This window comes from Helicoverpa zea, chromosome 14 (genome assembly GCF_022581195.2).
Source record: "Helicoverpa zea isolate HzStark_Cry1AcR chromosome 14, ilHelZeax1.1, whole genome shotgun sequence".
NCBI classification, from domain to species: domain Eukaryota; kingdom Metazoa; phylum Arthropoda; class Insecta; order Lepidoptera; family Noctuidae; genus Helicoverpa; species Helicoverpa zea.
The window spans coordinates 9,730,743-9,749,133 of record NC_061465.1 but is presented as its reverse complement, the minus strand read 5'-3'; the positions used below and the strand labels follow the sequence as shown (position 1 = coordinate 9,749,133).

General features: G+C 35.6%; 1 protein-coding gene across 1 annotated transcript in view; it reads right to left on the bottom strand.

Annotated features, from left to right (window-relative positions):
* LOC124636308 (UDP-glucosyltransferase 2) overlaps positions 1-8,709 on the bottom strand; it is a 62,575-nt gene extending 53,866 nt beyond the window's left edge. The window contains exon 1 of the mRNA XM_047172346.1: positions 8,585-8,709. The gene's annotated coding sequence lies outside the window, so the exon portion shown is untranslated. The remainder of the gene's footprint in view (positions 1-8,584) is intronic.
* Between the last annotated feature and the right edge of the window lie 9,682 nt (positions 8,710-18,391).

Below are 18,391 nucleotides of genomic sequence, written 5' to 3'. Positions count from 1 at the left end.
GTCGCTCCCAAGTTCTATATACCCATCTTTGATCACTCTGGAACATACGATTCTGGGTGTAACGTTCCACCCGTCGTTTATACCTTCGAATACGGCTAGCCCATGCACAGACTTTTTGCTTCAGGAAGTCGATGCGCTCCGCGATACGCGGCATATATTCATGAGGACTGAGTCCAGTCCCCATGAATGCACGTCTCACAAAGCGCATCACCCGTGGTCGGGTATTACCCTCCCTGAAGCAATATAGTTTGCCGATGAGTACTCTGGCCCCCTCGATACGACGCTCAATCCTGCACTGCCAAGCTGGTACCGCTGATTTTGGTCGTGTAGCTCTGTTACTGTCAGGGAATTTGACATTAGCTACACGACATGCAGCAACAGCCGCGCAATACATAATTGAGTGTGTATCAAGGAGGTCTTCGCTGTTTTCAAAATTAACTTAATTACTTAATTACTTAATTAACGGGAACTTTATTTATTTCATCGTTTTTTTTACTGGCTTATAATGTGCCAGTGCTGGGCAAAGGCATCCCTGTCTTGCTTCCATACATCCCGATCCTTCGACAGAGTCCACTAGTTTCCATCGGATTTAATGTCACCAATTTTATTCAAGGTGCTATCGATTGTATAATAGTTGCAACTACTCAAATTACTCTGTTATAGATTAACTATGTATTGAGAGCGTAGTTTTCATCCAATTATGTTCTTTGCAAGAAGTAGTTTATCTAGTTCACAACAAGTTACATAAGAGGTCAGTTAATTAACTTTGTATAACATTTAAAACATAATTATTATGGTTTGTCGAGTGTTTACACAACGTCTTAAAAGATTTAGAAACTCTTATGACACATTAGATATTTTTTCTGATTTTATAACGTACATAACGTTCCCCATTAAAAGCACCTAACGATACGATGACCTAACCTGAGTCAAAATAGTTTAGAAGAAAAATGTCACCTTGATCGTCATGTCGTACTCATCATCATAATCCCCCGAGCCTTTTTCACAACTATGTTGGGGTCGGCTTCCAGTCTAACCGGATTCACCTGAGTACGAGCGACTGCCTATCTGACCTCCTCAACCCAGTTTCCCGGGCCACATAATACCCCTTGGTTAGACTGGTGTCAGACTTACTCATGTCGTACTCAGTTAAACACAATAAGGGTATCACTAGATACGATCTTTGCTCCACCACAAAGCCAATATGTTATCCACTTCCATTCCTCTGTGTCACTCGTCGTACTAACATTCACTCATTTCTTTTTCATGTCATCTCTCAGATAATCCATCCATTTCAAGTCGCTATTATCAGACTTAAAAATCCATTCTCACAAAAATAGCTGAGAAAATACAGCTGCAATTCACACCGCTGCCGTGCAACGCGAAGTTGCAATTTAATCTTTAGAAATTCAATCTCGACCAGTATTAACAGTTAAAAGGAAGAGAAATATCAACCATTGTAAATCGCTGGCTACGAATATTTCCTTATTGAAGAAAACAGCTGATGCTGTATCGAAATGCTAACGGAAACGGAAATATAGAATATTACCGTCTATTGTACCTCTGTAGTGTATTGGTAAGTTTTTAAATCTATCCTGAATTGCGAACGTGGAGGTTTGTGTGAGATCCGCCATTATTTTTTTCAGTTCGATCTCTACTTATTTCTGCTAGGGACTGAGTATTTTGCTAAATACAGGTTATATATTTAATGTTTAGATGCCAAACAGCCTACTGATGTAAACTTATAGTCTGTACCTATATTTATCGACTTTAAACAAAATCGTAGGTATTTGTTCGAACACATAACTCAAGAACCGCTGCACTGATTTTCATGTTTTTTCTGTATTAGGAACAAGTAATTTCCTGATTTACTTTCAGTTTTCACTAGTTGTATAAAATACAATGTCTATCTATTAAGAAAACAATACATTTGATAAAACACGTGTTAATTGTCCTACAAACTTTTTTTTATTAACACTGCCAGTTTTTGCTTTCTAGACATAAAAAAAAAAAACAAAAGAAAATCTCATAGCTCCGCTCACCCAATTGAAAACTAATTAGTATCTTTATTCGTCGAATAGAATCAGTTCAAAGGATCTAAATTCTTTTAGATGGAACCGGAATTTTCAAATTAGAGTTTGGTACCATTGCGGTGGGAAGTACGGTCTAGTTAGCGTCAGCTTTTTATGTTTCAATGATTTTAGTAATATTATTTGGTGTCTAAAAAGCGTCAAAAAATTCATCCCCATCGCTGTCAACTGGGAGCGTACCCACGAGGCTGGCAGCATGATGAATTTTTTGACGCTTTTTAGATATAGTGTTTTTTTATTTTTATTGTTTTACTACGATAGTTTTTTTTGTGTTGTAAATATCTATGTAAATAAATAAACTAAATAAATGACTGATATAATGTCAACAAAAATTTGGTGTTACATAACATTTTTTAATATTATCCTATTTGCTAATATATTGTTACCTGTTTAATATAAAAACAAAACAGATACGTACTTTAAAATCCACATTGTATTTCTACACAAACTGTAAGTATGCCATAAGTTTAGAAGGTGTGGAGGTAAAAACTATATTATTTCTCACTGCTTCAAGACTTTACATTCTAAGACAATAAATAGGGAACACAATACCTTTAGTTCTCCGTTTATTTTTCTTGTTCTATGACCCCAATTGTAATGACAATGTAACACTTTGAAGGGTAACAGTTGACATGTTTTTCTACCTTTATGATGGTTCACTCTCTGTTGAACACTTCGGTAAGTAACTATTATACTCTCACAAAGCCTAGAAGGAATATCGACTTAATCATTTTCTTCGCCTTTTCCCAGCTATGTTGGAAACCTCATTCAGTCTATCTGGTTAGACTGAGCACCAGTTTTCCTGAACCTAGTTACCCAAGCAACGCGATTCCCGTTGATAAGACGGATCAACAGAGATTCTGGCTTGCTACTGAGTAATATCGACGTGATACTGTAATTATTAAATTAATACTTCTGCAATATTAGAATGTAAGTAAATAAAATAACATCAGGATGATCGCGATAGATTATAAGTTCAAATTCTCATCAAAACAATGTTTGTCATTTGATATATCTCGTCATCCGGCTAGGATGTTCCCAATAAAATAAGTTGTCCTTATAAGATTAACAACGACTGGGAATCCTATTGTATGGTAGTAGAGTTCATTTTAGCATACCGTACACATTGGTCAGTAAATATGGATCCCAAAATGAGTAGCTTGAGGAAGTAGATATTATTGTGCCTGCTTAAATATTACTCAGCACATTATTGTGATCAGGAAAATCCTTTGATACGCAACAATTAAGGAAGCTATATTTCTTTGAACAAACTATTAGTCTAATATTGCATTGTTATAGGGTTCATTAACATACACCGATGTGTATCATGTGTCATCAGCAGTCCTTGTGGTAAGTTTGTGATCATGGAATACCCAGGACAAAAACGTTGTATCGCTCTGAATGAACCTATGGGGAAAAATTAAAGGGCGGTCCTAAGCCATATACATACCTAACTAAAATTGAAATTGGAATAATTGTTTGCTTACCTAAGCTAAAATATAAGAAAGGAAGAACTAATTTACGAAGAACGTTGTTGATAAACCTCTTCTGGAAAGACACTATGCCAAACCAATTTTCATTACAATACATAAATAGAAAAAATATGAAAACCGTCCAAAGACACATATCTCTCCTATTACGGGAAATAATTTCCTCGGGTTGTGGTAGAAACCGTAAAAAGCAAGTGTTTAATATGTTTTATCCTTGTACAGGAGAATATAATCTTCCACTTAATCGCTTCTCCCCACAGATTCCCCAAATTATGGGACAAGGTTTGTAGACTTTGGAATTAATTTTATATTAGACTTTCCGTCGGCCCAGTCTCAAAGTTTTGTTTATTATTACATAGATAACAGTATATATTACAAGACTACAAAGTATCCCAAAGTTAAAAGGCTCGGGTAGCCGTTGTAATTGTTCAAGGTCTAGTAAAAGACGTAATGGGTACAGACTTAGGAACTTATAGACAGGTAACATTACAATGGCGAGCGTAAAATACTCCATGGTAAAATACAGTTGCGAAGTTGTCATAGATCTGTAAATATTCTAGATTAAAATACTTTTTTTTATTATCTGGAATCGGTGCATCATGTCTTCTTATACCACATATCAACAACTCTGCAGCCATATCGTCTTTCATACAATCCATCCATCATTTCTTTGATATCCGTTCTACATTCATGCTCAAAACATTCACAACGTGATTCCCATTTCATGTTTCTATAAAATAAATACAGTTTACAAACAGGAAAACCATTTTCATCAGCGTTGAGTAAACCTTCTTTTTGCAGTTCAAGTCCCAAATACAGAACATATTAGCCTTAATGTTACGTCAAGGTATTAATTTCTCAAACGTGCTTCATATGTCTGTTATTATTCTTTATTTTAATTATGTAAGTTCTAGTCTAATAATAGTCGTAATACAGCCGTTTGAGTAGCTGTAGTTCACCGCTTTCTCTACTTTCGATCTGTATAGTTTTTGTTATCTCGTCGATAGGAAATACGTGAGAATGGTCCGCGACATAATGACACCGAGATGCAAAAATATTAGATCAGTTGCATACTAGTCTGCACTATTATTATCGTGGCCATATTTCATATTTAAAGATGTATTTTTATGTTCTTGTTGTATAATCTTTAATAAGAAAGAGGTAACAATTTCATGTTTGTTTTTCAGTACCCTAAAAGCTTTAACTACTACTTACGAAAATTTCTTTGACTGTGGGGAATGTTTGGGAAGCTACACTATACCAAAGTGATATGGGCTATATTTTATCAGGGTTTAGGAAGAAGTTCGCCATGGACACAAATGAGATCGTTAATGATTAAGGTTAACAATCTATCAACTTACTGTAACTAATAATTCTACAAACAATGAACTATTAAAGTACGTAAGAAGCTGCTGTACAGACAAAGTCACAAGCTAACTTATTGTTCCCAGTGAATGCACAAATTCCGTACAAAGCCACGAACAATAATGCATTCCGGTCAAACACCTTTAATGTACAAACAGATTAACCATTGTATAACCTCTGAAACATTCTAATCTCACAGATTAAGCGAATGTCCGTATAACTTAGAAACGCCATACATCTGTAAGATTATATTTATGTAGCTAGCTTCTGCCAGTGGTTTCACCCGAGCCGAAGGAACTACAAGGATAAAAAATGGCCTAAGTATATGGTGTTCTGATACATGAGCGACCACTAAAGCCTGGGAATTTTCAAGTAAAAAATGAATAGGTTACTTTTAGGCAAGCGTGTTTCATTTCCGACCACATTGTTGCTTACCATCAGGTGAGATAGTGGTCAAACGCAAACCTATCTATGGACAGTAAAGAAATAAGCTATGTTACTCCCAAGTTTCATCTAAATCAATCCAGTAGTTTTTGCGTGAAAGAGCAACAAACATACTTACATAAATATGTATATTCATCCTTACCAACTTTCGCATTTATGAAACTCGTAACTTTAAGTAGGATGTGATATCTGAAAGTTTTATAACTTGATAGCCATAGTTCCTGGTTCTGCAGCTTAGTGACAATGTAAAAAGCTCTTGCAATGTATGTAAAACACAAAAGTACATCCCACGGAATCTAAGCTAATATTTTTTTCCAGACAGGTGGGCCAATATTGTCACTCAGTGGATACCACAGGATAGCCACCGCAGACGGGGTAGGCCCCGGAAGAGGTGGCGTGACGATCTGGACGCCTACAACCCCGAATGGTGGGAGCACTCTAAGGATCGAGAGGTGTGGAGACGGATAAGGGCTTGAAAAAAAAAGTATTCCAGAAAATCTGAAAACAGTAGATCTCATTCTTAGTTAAGTAACAAGTTGTGCCTATAAACTAACACATTAACTTTTTTATATTAGCGCATCGTCAATAGAATCAGTTTTTTTTTAATATCTTCAATAGAATAAATGAAGAGTCTATTAATCATCAAAACATCTTAGCCCTATCATTATTTGAGAACTCCTAACCGGACACGCACTTTCGAGTTTCAAGAACAGGCACGCAATAATACTTATGTAATACAAATGGTACACATACCGAGATATTATTAACAAATAATTACTTTATTCGCGTGTTACTGCTGTTTTTAATTATGCATTTATATTAGCTTCACTTGTAACTAACTATGTATGTAAGAAAATCTTGGAATCTTAATTTGTTACTTTAGTTTTAGGTACGCAGTGATGTAACCGTCAAATTCCGTAATGAGTTTGTAAACAAAATTTTTGTAAGATTACGACTTTGAGTGTGTAAGTTAATTATGATTTCTGTAGCAACAGTTGAACTTAGAAAGGTTGAAAGAATTATGTCGAAAAGTTTTAAAAATTGTATCAACTGATTTTGAGACAGTTAGTGGAAAAACCAATCAAATCAAAAGGTCCCAATAGGTACATACTTAGAAACGAAAGTTTACAAGAAGATTCCAATTCTTGACTAACTTGAATGCATTGAGTTTTAAGCACTGTTTATGTTTATAGTAAGTACTCTCAATAAAGTTTATTATGATGACAAATGACTAACGACTATTATTATGAAGTGATAAATAGTGGGATGCATCTTCTCATCTTCTAGGTACCACATGAAAGCATGCCTTTACAGTAATTACTTACTGTCGCTAACTAACAGCCAATAACTAAGAACTTTACGACGTGATCGAAATATATTTGCAAACGATTTCAACTTATTGTCAAGCTTAAAACTTCCTTTTTCTACAATGTTTGGAAATTTACTGAAAATGATTCTTCTTCATAATATTTGGGCTACGAATTAAATACTCCCAACTTAACTTTACAAGTGTCACTATTTCAAAAATTTGCGTCAACCATGGAATATAAGTTGCAGATATGATAGAAAACAAAAAATACAACAGCTCGAACGTGAATTCAATAAAACAAACAACCACTCCCGTATATACGGGACGTATTGCAATTCTATTTTTATGTAATACAAAAAAAAAAAATGGCTGGTTTCTGAACAAACGTACGAGTTTTGGACCGTACATCGGATTCTGGAATACAAATATGTAGGTACGGTCACGGTCAGTAATGATTAAGCCACTTTCATACCTTCGCTAGTTTAGTTTTATACACGTCGGAAAAATAAAATGACGAATTAACATAATGTTAAAAATTGGTTGAGTATAAAATTACTGATAAAACGTTTTTCATTTGTTTTTTTGCTAACAAACTGTCAATGTTAGATTTACCTTTATACAAAATTTTCTTGTATATTTTTGTATATTTTTGTACCGATTGCATTATAAGTGTTAAATACGAATATAATACCTAACCATTAATATCCTCGATAGTACTATACCTGTACTCCGCAGATAAGTAAACGGGTATCGAGCGATTAGGTACACTCACGATTAGAGTACACTCCATTTAAGCTGGCGTTAAAGAAAATGGCCAATAAAAGTTTTAAAAACCTTTGTGCTGAATTTTCGCTTTTTTTAATTGACTCTGTATGCTAAAGAGAACATTTTGCCGATATAGAACATCGTTTTATTTTTATTTTTTACAAGTTTGGTCGATATCAGCATGAAGCTTCTCTGGTAGATACACAATTTTATCAGTAAATATTAATTAATTAATGAACAACTTCAATTACTTTTTGGAATAATAAAATCGCGTAATATGCGTGTGTAGGTAGGATTATTTTCGTTTGTTTGCACCCTAAAAGGGCCGAAACTACTGAACCGATTTCAAAAGTTCTTTCACTGTTACAAAACTATACCCTTCTCGAATAAAAGAGGCTATATTTTATCCCGGTAAAAAAATACAAGAACAAGTTTAAGATTTGTTTATTTCCTGAATAAAATGGATTGTTTTTTTATTACGAACGTGGTGTGTAGATATAATTAATTTTAAATACGTAACTACTAACTTCACATTCACCTTAATTTATTGGTGTTTATGAAAGTATGAAAGAATTATATTAGTTATTCAATTCTAAGAAACTTCTTAGAACGTTTTTCAGTTAGCAAACACTGTTGCATTATGCATATTGCAATTTTACATAAGCAACTTAAATTAAGAAATTTAAAATGTGCTTACTAATGATGAATTTGTTAGTTATGAGTAAAAGTAGACGGATTATGAAAGATACTAATTACTTATGTTATTTTCCGCTAATTTTGAAACTAAGTGTATTTCAAGTAACCAAACAAATCCAAGGTAACTTAGTTTTATTTCTTAAGTTTTTCACTTAAGTCTAGACTTTCGCTTATTGTCCAAGATTTAATTAATTAGCAAACCTATTGCGAAAAGCTGACAACATTTCTATTGAAAATTATTTAAGGTTGGGGTTTTATAAGACATTTCAATTAATTTATTGTTTCTTACAAAGTAATTTTATTGCATCAATATTATTAGCTACTACGAATTTTATTATTATTTACTCGTTTTTTTCATATAGGCTTACCTTTTTTATTTTTATTCTAGGTTTTTTGAAATTACATTTTTATAAATCAAAACTCACCTTTAAAAATAAACAACACAAAAAAAAATCCAAATTCGAAAACGTAAACAAATTCAAACTTCGAAATCGATAACCATTCGATGCGCGTGAGTCGAACGCGCGGAACCACGACCAAGACTGCCTACCACGCCACTCGGAACATGTGCCCCTTCTACTAAAATCGTTTGCGTGTACACAGACAACATATTTTGATAGTTATTACTTTATTCTTATGGCATTAGAGAAATTTTAATAGCATACTGTAGATTATTGCTGTCTTTGCCTCAATTTTTCTATAGGTCATATTGCTTGTCGGTACCTATAACTTGATGTTTCTGAATATCGAACCCCAAACCTATTTTTAAAATAAAGACAATACTTTTGATGGATGCTGCGCCAATTATGGTGGGTATTATAGTCTCTGTCTTCTTAAGTTCATAGAAAATCATCAAAATAAACCATTGCGGAGTGAAAGCGAGATTTACTGCCCAAAACCCTCCTGCATGTTCCTTCGTAATCCAAGGTTGCAGTAACTCGTATCAACAATCCCGTAACGCTAGCAACAATGGTGATGGCCTGATGGGCCGTTTTTCAGCGCCTCCAGTTACAACCTTTTTATCGTCCCACTGCTGGGCACAGGCCTCCTCTCACACGGAGAAGGATTGAGCATTAATCACCACGCTTGCTCAATGCGGGTTGGTGATTTCAGACTACATGTATAGTCCAGGTTTCCTCAAGATGTTTTCCTTCACTTTTTTATTAGCCATTGGTGTCTAAGATATACTTAGAAAGTACATACAAACTCAGAAAATTTGCATTGGTACTTGCTTGACCTGGATTCGAACCCGCGCCCTCATACTCGAGAGGTTGGTTTTTTGCCCACTAGGCCACCACGACTTCACTTCTTTCCAGCGCCTAAATCTTTGGTTTATCTTTTATAGGATAAAATGAATAGATAAACCACGGATAAAAGTGCTCAGAAATTCATTCATTATACCTACTATTTTTTACTGTCTGGATCTACCAAGAGACATTGATGGACAACTTTGTGTCTACTATCTTCTGCACACATAAAAACAGTTTAGAAATACTTAAGTGCTAATGACATAATAAGTTCTGACAATTTTATATTACTTAATTACTCTCCATCTTAAGTAAGATCACGTAACTTAAATTTTAGGACATAAGGTCAATCTTTTTGAGAGCGTTTTGGGCAATGTAGGTACTTATTATAAGTTTTGCCATTTAACGTTGGAGCAATTAATCATGGTCGCATGTCCAAAGTTTTTGAAACAACTGATATTATTTATCAATTTACTGTCATATCGTAAGTTTGATTAATTAAGTGACTATTGTTATTTTGGAAAATAATTGACTTTGTGTGCTTAATAGTCTCGAGATCTTACGATGAAAGTTGTATGTTCTGAGAATAGTCATCTTGTTGTAAATCGTAGGTGAACTGATAGGACATGTAGCGAATTCCATTGATTTTCGAGTATTATTTTGACTTTCCACATTTCCCTCAGTCCTATAGCAAATTTTTGTAAAAACAGATTAGCCTTATGGTACACATAAAGCATACTAGCTTCCGTCCGCGGCTTCGCCCGCGTAGTGTCCGGTTATAGCGCATTTCCAAGAGAATTCTTCAAAAGTCCGTTATAAAAACTATCCTTTGTTCTTTCTCAAGGTCAACTCTATCTCTGTAACAAATTTTGTTAAAATCAGTTCAGTGGTTTAGACGTGAAAGCGTAACAGACAGACGGAGAGACAGAGTTACTTTCGCATTTATAATATTAGTAAGGATAGTATAATGCCTATTCAACAGCACTCAGAGTAAAAAGGACAACGTACTATGGTATAGATCCCATAGACTACTCCCCTGACACATAAACTGACAAACATTCAACTCTTAATAACCTCAAGCACACTCTTCATACAATATTTCTCACTCACTTAACTTACACAAGCACTACACAATATCCCTATCTAAAGCCATCCAGAAAGTTTCACACAAGAGCCAGAACATAGACTACCTAACTAAGATAAGATGAACTAATTACTCTTATAAGATATGCTCAAACAGAACCTAACTTGAGAGAATGCACTGCCAGATTAGATAACCAGGGGCCCGATTCTCCTAATTTTACTTAAGCGACACGATTCGCATTCGACTGCCATCCAATCACGACTCGATTACGATTGAAGCGTATATGGGCATTCTGCTTCTCACATAAGACCAATCGTATTCCAACGACATTCGACTGGTTTGCGATTGGTCTGCTATTTTGGTGATTTTGGGCTATACGGTAGTTTGCTCTATAATCATATTACAATCGTAAATCATTTGCAGACAAAATGATTCATTATTGAATGACAGAAAAGGATAAAAACGTTTATTTCAAAGAAAAAATAGCGGAATGCCACATGGTTAAAACTGCTATTGCGATCATATTGCGATTCGATTTCTATTCAGTTTTAACATCTAAGGGACTTACATAAACTTAAGACATTAACTTAGGAGAATCGGGCCCCAGACCAAGCCGGTATACAAATACTAGTCTAGTTTATCTCCAGATAATCTAGCCACTTGATTGTGTAAAGGTTAAATGAAAGCGTAAAATTGATTTAATATGCGCTAAGGTTAATCAAATCTTTACAGAAGTTATTTTTAAATTAGCGAGGACTGTCTTTGTTGTGATTTAGGTGGGTAATTTCAGCAAACTGGCACCTTAATAAATAAATAAATAGATTAAGTACTTAAACTACTCGAGTAAAGAGATACATACTTCCAATATTTTTATTTTCTGTACAAATCATTCGTCTCGTTGCTTGTGCCTATTACTTACATCCTTTTAAAGATGGCAACAACCAGTGGCGAGGCGTCCTTATAAGCCGATTCCCATCGGCTTCCCTTTCGAATTTCAAGAAAGAAGCATAGGTATAAGTTATAATATAGGTATAGGTATAATTATATAATATAATCATTTAAACCACACAATATAAATATGTAGGTATAACAAAACGCCTACCATCGTAAAAAAAATTGTCTATAAATTACTTGAAACATTTTGCTCCTACTAAATAAGCCGCGGCTTCCTCCTCCATACAAAACTACGCTTGCGTGACGTCATCCACGCCGCGCCGCGCGATGTTCGCAAAATAAGGGCGAGCGGTAAGCCGGCTCACGGAGCGGCTTCCACCAATCAAAACTCGCGAGTGAACGAGAAAGAACGCGTCAAGAGTAGAGTAGCTATATCTGTCTACGCGCGAGTGACAGCGCTTTCTCAAATATGTAAACAAACAAATCAGACAAATTCACTCTCATTGTTCTTATTTTGTTTTAGATAATACCATTATATAACAATTTGTTCTTTGTATTACTTAATTGAATTTATTAGTGTGTGTATCATTTGGAAATAACATAGTTAGTGTGTGTGTTTTAGTTACATTATGTCAACATAGATGGCGTTGTGCATTTTTATGCAAATCCTGAATCGCGGTGTTAAGATTCTCCGCGATTTAATGACCCTAGTTGGGAATTTATTCATTTTTATGAATTCACCAAGTATATAATTTTGATAATTTTGATTAAATAGTTGGCAGTATCATTACTCCCTACTAATTCCCGCGATCGCACTGTGTAATCTGGTACTCAGTACAAGAACAGTACTACAGTGTGTGTACCTAGTGAAAATAGAGATATCTACGTTGAAATGATGTATTTTGATACGTAGACAGTTGGCATCAGGTTTCTTTTTAATGTACCTATAGCATTTATCGCATTAGACTGTTTTCCGATCCGACAGATTTTACTTTATGAATATAGACTTTAGGAAGGAACTTATTTTTAACCCCCGACGTAAAAACGACGGGGTGTTATAAGTTTGACGTGTCTGTGTGTGTGTGTGTGTGTGTGTGTGTGTATGTGGCATCGTAGCTCCCAAACGGATGATCGGATTGTAATGCGGTTTTTTTTGTTTAAAAGGAGTGTCATTCGGGAGTGTTCTTAGCTATGTTTGGTGGAAATCGGTTCAGGTCTTCAAGGTCATCAGCTCGTTTGTTAGGTGTGAGAGGAATGTTACACGCTCAGTTTACTTGCAAGCACGTGTGGGATCTGAAATTTGAAACACTAATGTCTTCTGGAACCACTGAGCTGGTCTGCTTTTAGGGCACGAAGGTAGGAGACGTAACCCTGAACTGCCTTTTAGTAAACCCATCGAGTTTGGGCTCGTTGAATTTGTCTTGACTAGTTCTCTTCAATTGACGAGAACCTGATACTGGAAATGGGATGTGGCGGATGAAACCCTGGAATGCCGGAATGAAACGGATAAACCGATTTATATCTTCGCTGAAAATCTAGAATGACCAAAGGTTTGTGTTTCCTCAATCTGTGCAATTCTCCCAGAGCCAGTATGTTATGAGGATTGTTAAACAGCATCCTGCAGCATCCATCATTTGGCCGAGATCGCATAGAGCGACCCCATCTTAAAATAAAAGAAATTAACTGAAAGAAGGAAAAATTAAGGAGCTCCTTCAAAAAGCATGAAATAAAATTAAATTATAAATTTAAAAAAACCCCCGACCCAAAAAGTACGAAATTAGTATGACAAAAGGTTAAAAACGCTAAACCCTATAAAAAGCAAAAAATAACTTTTAACACTACGTAAGTACCAACTAAAGAATGTCAGTTTAAACTAAATTTTGACGTGTCGGGGGACCGCTTTTTACCTTCAAAAATACTTAGGTACATAAATCAAATGATACCTACCTAATAACAACATTCGTATAAAACAAAATTATATACACAGTTAGGGTAAACTCGTTAGAGATGGCCATACGGGAGAGATGGCCAATCGAATTATTTTTGGCATGCATAGCTAGATGACGCTACAATGCAGTCAGTACACCGCAAGCCACGCTCGGGAACACAGTGCGACGACGCTGCTGCGCGTATTTATGTTAAAAAGTAAGTAAATAAACTTTTATTTTACAGGGTATTGCAAAAATTGTATAGTGTGGTCATATATTATCATGTAGTACCACTTCTTATTGCATTTTTTAAATTTTTGCTTAGTTTATTATGTTTATCAAATGTTAACGTCTATTCTAACCTCAAAATGGCGCCTGCTAATGTTTAACTAAATCAAAAATTTGATATGGCCATCTCACCCGCACAAAAAGGAGAGATGGCCACATAAATTCAGGTTGAGATAGCCATATTATTTTTTGTTATTTGAAGTGATATTAATGCGTTTAATGTTTTGTTACAGATGCCAAATAAGTATCAGAGAAAAGCCATAGCCACTCGTGGTTGTTGGAATGAAGATTCACTAAAAATCCCAAGATAAGAAGACTGATACCAATAAGAATAGAAAACGGAAAGCTGTAAAGCGTAATAGCGAAAGCAGTTCTGATCTCAGTGAACCAGTGTGATACATCTGACGAAGAAGATCATCATCCTCCAAGCCTTTTCCCAATCATGTTGGGGTCGGCTTCCAGTCTAACCGGATTCAGCTGAGTACCAGTGCTTTACAAGAAGCGACTGCCTATCTGAACTCCTCAACCCAGTTACACGGGCAACCCGATACTCCTTGGTTAGACTGGTGTCAGACTTACTGGCTTCTGACTACCCGTAACGACTGCCAAGGATGTTCAATGGCAGCCGGGACCTACAGTTTAACGTGCCATCTGAAACACAGTCATTGGTGTCTAAGATATACTTAGAAAGTACATAAAAACTTAGAAAAGTTGCATTGGTACTTGCCTGACCTGGGATTGAACCCGCGCCCTCATATTTGAGAGGTTGGTACTTTACCCACTAGGCCATCACGACTTTTACGATCTGACGAAGAAGATAAAGAAAACTGCGCTGGATCCGGAGAAAATTATCATAAGACTCGTCTTGTGGAAGAGTGGCTCCGGTGTCTTACCTATTTGTGACAGGTGCATGAAAACTGTACCGAGTTTGATGATATGTGCTCCAAATGTGGACAGAAGAAGAAAAAAGAAGCTACACGAGCCGAATTTCAGGGGAAGGGAAAGGGAAAAGGGAAGTCAAGTACTGGCCATCTATCCCGTATAGCTATGGCCAACTTACCCTGAAGCCCCGGGAGAGATGGCCAATTCTATTTTTTTTTAGAAATTGTTTTTTAATATGTTTCTGAATTATAAAAAAATATTTTTCGTTGATTTTTGCAAGACTAATAACTGTTAATTATGATAAGAATAAAATAATGATTATAACAACACTTTTTCTTTTTTTTATTATGTCTAGATAAAACTATGGCCATCTCTAACGAGTTTACCCTATAAGTAGTATATACTTAATTACTTCTAACGTTAGGCTAATAAATTAGAGCGGTCCCCCGACACGACAAAATTTAGTTTAAACTGACATTCTTTAGTTGGTACTTACGTAGTGTTAAAAGTTATTTTTTGCTTTTTATAGGGTTTAGCGTTTTTAACCTTTTGTCATACTAATTTCGTACTTTTTGGGTCGGGGGTTTTTTTAAATTTATAATTTAATTTTTCAAGGTTAAGTTTTGAGAATAAAAACGTGTTATAAAACTCGGGCACGCCGCTCGGGTGAATTACCTACCAATATTACGTCTATATTAAAATTACTAACGTCCTGACGGATAAATACCTACGATAAATATCAATGGCTAACAGGCCGTTGTAAATTAAATACTTAAAATGTATTGTTTCTAGTGCCAAGTTTTCTCAGATTCTAGTACCTAGTTAATATACCTAACTAAAGATAATAAAGTTTTATAGATATTAATAATCTGCCGAATTCCTCGAGAAAACATGTTCAAACTATCAGTCTCTCAGTCAGTGCTAAAAGGTGGACTGAGAAATTACCTCCATTACCTCTCCCCCCCCATCCCTGAGTACTCCCCCCCCCCAGTTATTTTTTTGCTGCGGCTTCCCTATTTCATTAAACCAACCTTCGCCACTGGCAACAACCTCTACAATGAAAAGTAACTAGTTACCAATTCTGCCATTTATCTTCCTCTAGAAAATTAACTCGATAACTGTATTAAACAATAGTAAAATTCCAAAACGGTTTTCAAATCTCTTGTTACTATCGAAATTGGCAGAATTATACATTTGAAATTGCTAAATCTACCTTGAAAACGATACCTTCTAATTATTTACTGTCACTTAAATCGTGCAAAGCAATATTTCTGAAATAAAGCTGGGGAAATTAATTGGCTAAGAGAAATACAGTATTTTCAGATTCCAAGGTTTGGTTGTTTCTGTCAACCTTGAGCGTACCTAACTGATTTTCATTTGTTCGAAAAAAAGGGAAATTAAAATAAATTAAATTGATCCCTGTCTGACTAATTACATACAGATTTAGATTGGAATGTTAACTGGGTTTTTTATGTACACCTAGCTTAAAATATTTAGGTGCTGTTTTTATTCACGTAAGTAATTACTACTTAGTAATGGTTAGTTCTTGAAAGTTTCATTATTGAAAATCAAATTCTGGGTTTTACCCCTTGTGCCTTAAACAGCTTAAACCTGTCATCAAAAGTCGGTTAAAATGTCTCAACATCTGCATAATCCTATCTTGTGTGAGAAGTCAATAGGTATACCGTCAAAATTACCCTTTTTGACAAGAAGGTAGGATGGTGATAAAATTCTTTCAAAATCAAAATGCGTTTATTGAAAGTATAGACTGAAAATCAGCACTTCGAAAGTCAGTATTACATGGGAAAGCCTTCAAAACGCCCACCCTTCACCACTTCCTATGTGTTATAACTGGGAAGAACTACTGCAACAAATTCCGCAGCTATACAGTCTGTCTGGCTTATACAAAATCAAAAAAAAAATATCTCGATATAAAATTATGTGATTCACTACATACCTACGTGATAAAAAAAAAGATGTCAATACTAATGCAATAAAGAGGAAACGTTTTTTTGTTTGTTTGTACCCTAAAGGCTTCGAAACTACTCAACCGATTTGAAAAAATCTTTCACCTTTAAAAAGCTAGACTATCCCCAAGTAACATGACCTATATATTTTATCCCGGTACAGGCACAGTAGTTTTCACGGGGCGCAGGTGAAACCACAGGAATCAACTAGTAAATAAAGCAATGCCTACACTTGCAACAAAAGCTCGTATTTCTATCAGCCTTAACATCACGTACGCTTACGCACTACGTACGATATCGTATACAAGCAAGCCTTCGAGTGCCAGACAATAGATTACAGCGTTCGAGTAACTTATGGAAGTTTTCCTTCCTATTTTATCGGTATTGAATGTTAATGATTTCTTGTTGGAAAAGAAGAATTGTATGGGTCTAAATATATCTTTACAATTTACATTCCTAAAATGTGACATTGAAGAATGGCAATATAAATAAATAATTACATAAAAAATGGTAGATAATACGGAGCTTGGGACCATTACTTTAATAACTGTCTTGATTGAAAATGTATTAGGTATTCAGTGCCGTAACTAGGGCGGTGCCGGCCCAGGCACAGGGCGCAGACCCTGGAGGGGCGCAGAAATGACCAGACTAGTATCTAGTTTTGTTTCATGCATGGTAGTTAGTAGGTACATTTTGTTTTATTGCGAATATGGTGTAGACGCGCCCTCTGTACTATCTATATCTATATGGCATTTTTCAAGCGATCTTGAAACAATAACACTTGTAAAGGTGGTTTTATATTTGTCTGATGTGTCGTGACGTGACGCGTCAGAATGGTATCGGTTTCATACATTTAGTACTAGCTGGTGCCCGCGACTTCGTCTGCGCAGGATTAGTATTTCGAACAATATGTTTATAAATTGTAGCCTATGTGTTATTCTGATGTATAAGCTATATTATTGTAAAGTTTCATTAAAATCCATTCAGTAGTTTTTGCGTGAAAGAGTAACAAACTTCCATCCATCCATACAGCCCTCAAAACGCCCACCCATCACCACTTCCTATGTGTTATTGCTGGGAAGAAGTGGCGCAACAAACTCCCCAGCAACACATGTCTGTCTGTAGGTTGGAAGAACCTTAAATATTGTTGAGGCATTCAATTCCGGAAAAAACATTTTTCGCGCTCGTCCGTTATGGCTTTTATGACATGTTTACTTCATGAAAACTCAAAGGAAAAAATCGCGCTCACTTCGCTCGTGGCTTCGTATACATTTGAGTTTCTGTGCATATCTTACTATTTGACTTTGCTTTGTTAATTTACAGTGATTTTTATTTGTTTTGTGTCCTTAGACTGAAAAATTTTCGCGCTCGCTTCGCTCGCGCTTCCTTACATATGAAATGTGTCTTCTGTGTTGACCTTTTCAACGGGAAACCCACCAAAAACCATAAATATATTTTTTTTACTGAATTTAAACATTGTTATAGATATTTATTTCGTTAGTTTAGTTACCCATAATCTGTTCTAAGCACTTTGATATACATATGTTGGTACTCACGATTTTCAATACATAGGGGCCACTTGGGTAATGATTGCAAAAGGGCGCTACATAAGCTCATTTACGGACATTGCATTTGCAGACCATAAACTATAGAATTTGCGCGCTCGCTTCGCTCGCGCTTATTTAAAACTACTTCTCTGTTCTTGCATCGCACGGCGCACTACACGCAGAAGAGTTAAGTTTTCTTAATGATTATGTGGCTTAGTTTTACACTTCAGTAAACAAATATAATTATTGTACCTAATCAAAATACGTATTTTATAATCTTAACGATTTTTTCTTTTTTTGACAAAACCCAGTATCATATGTAGTCGTAGGGCGGCATAATCAGTTTTGCACGCGGGCGAACTAACAGCTAGCGGCGTGCCTGGGTTAGAGCATTT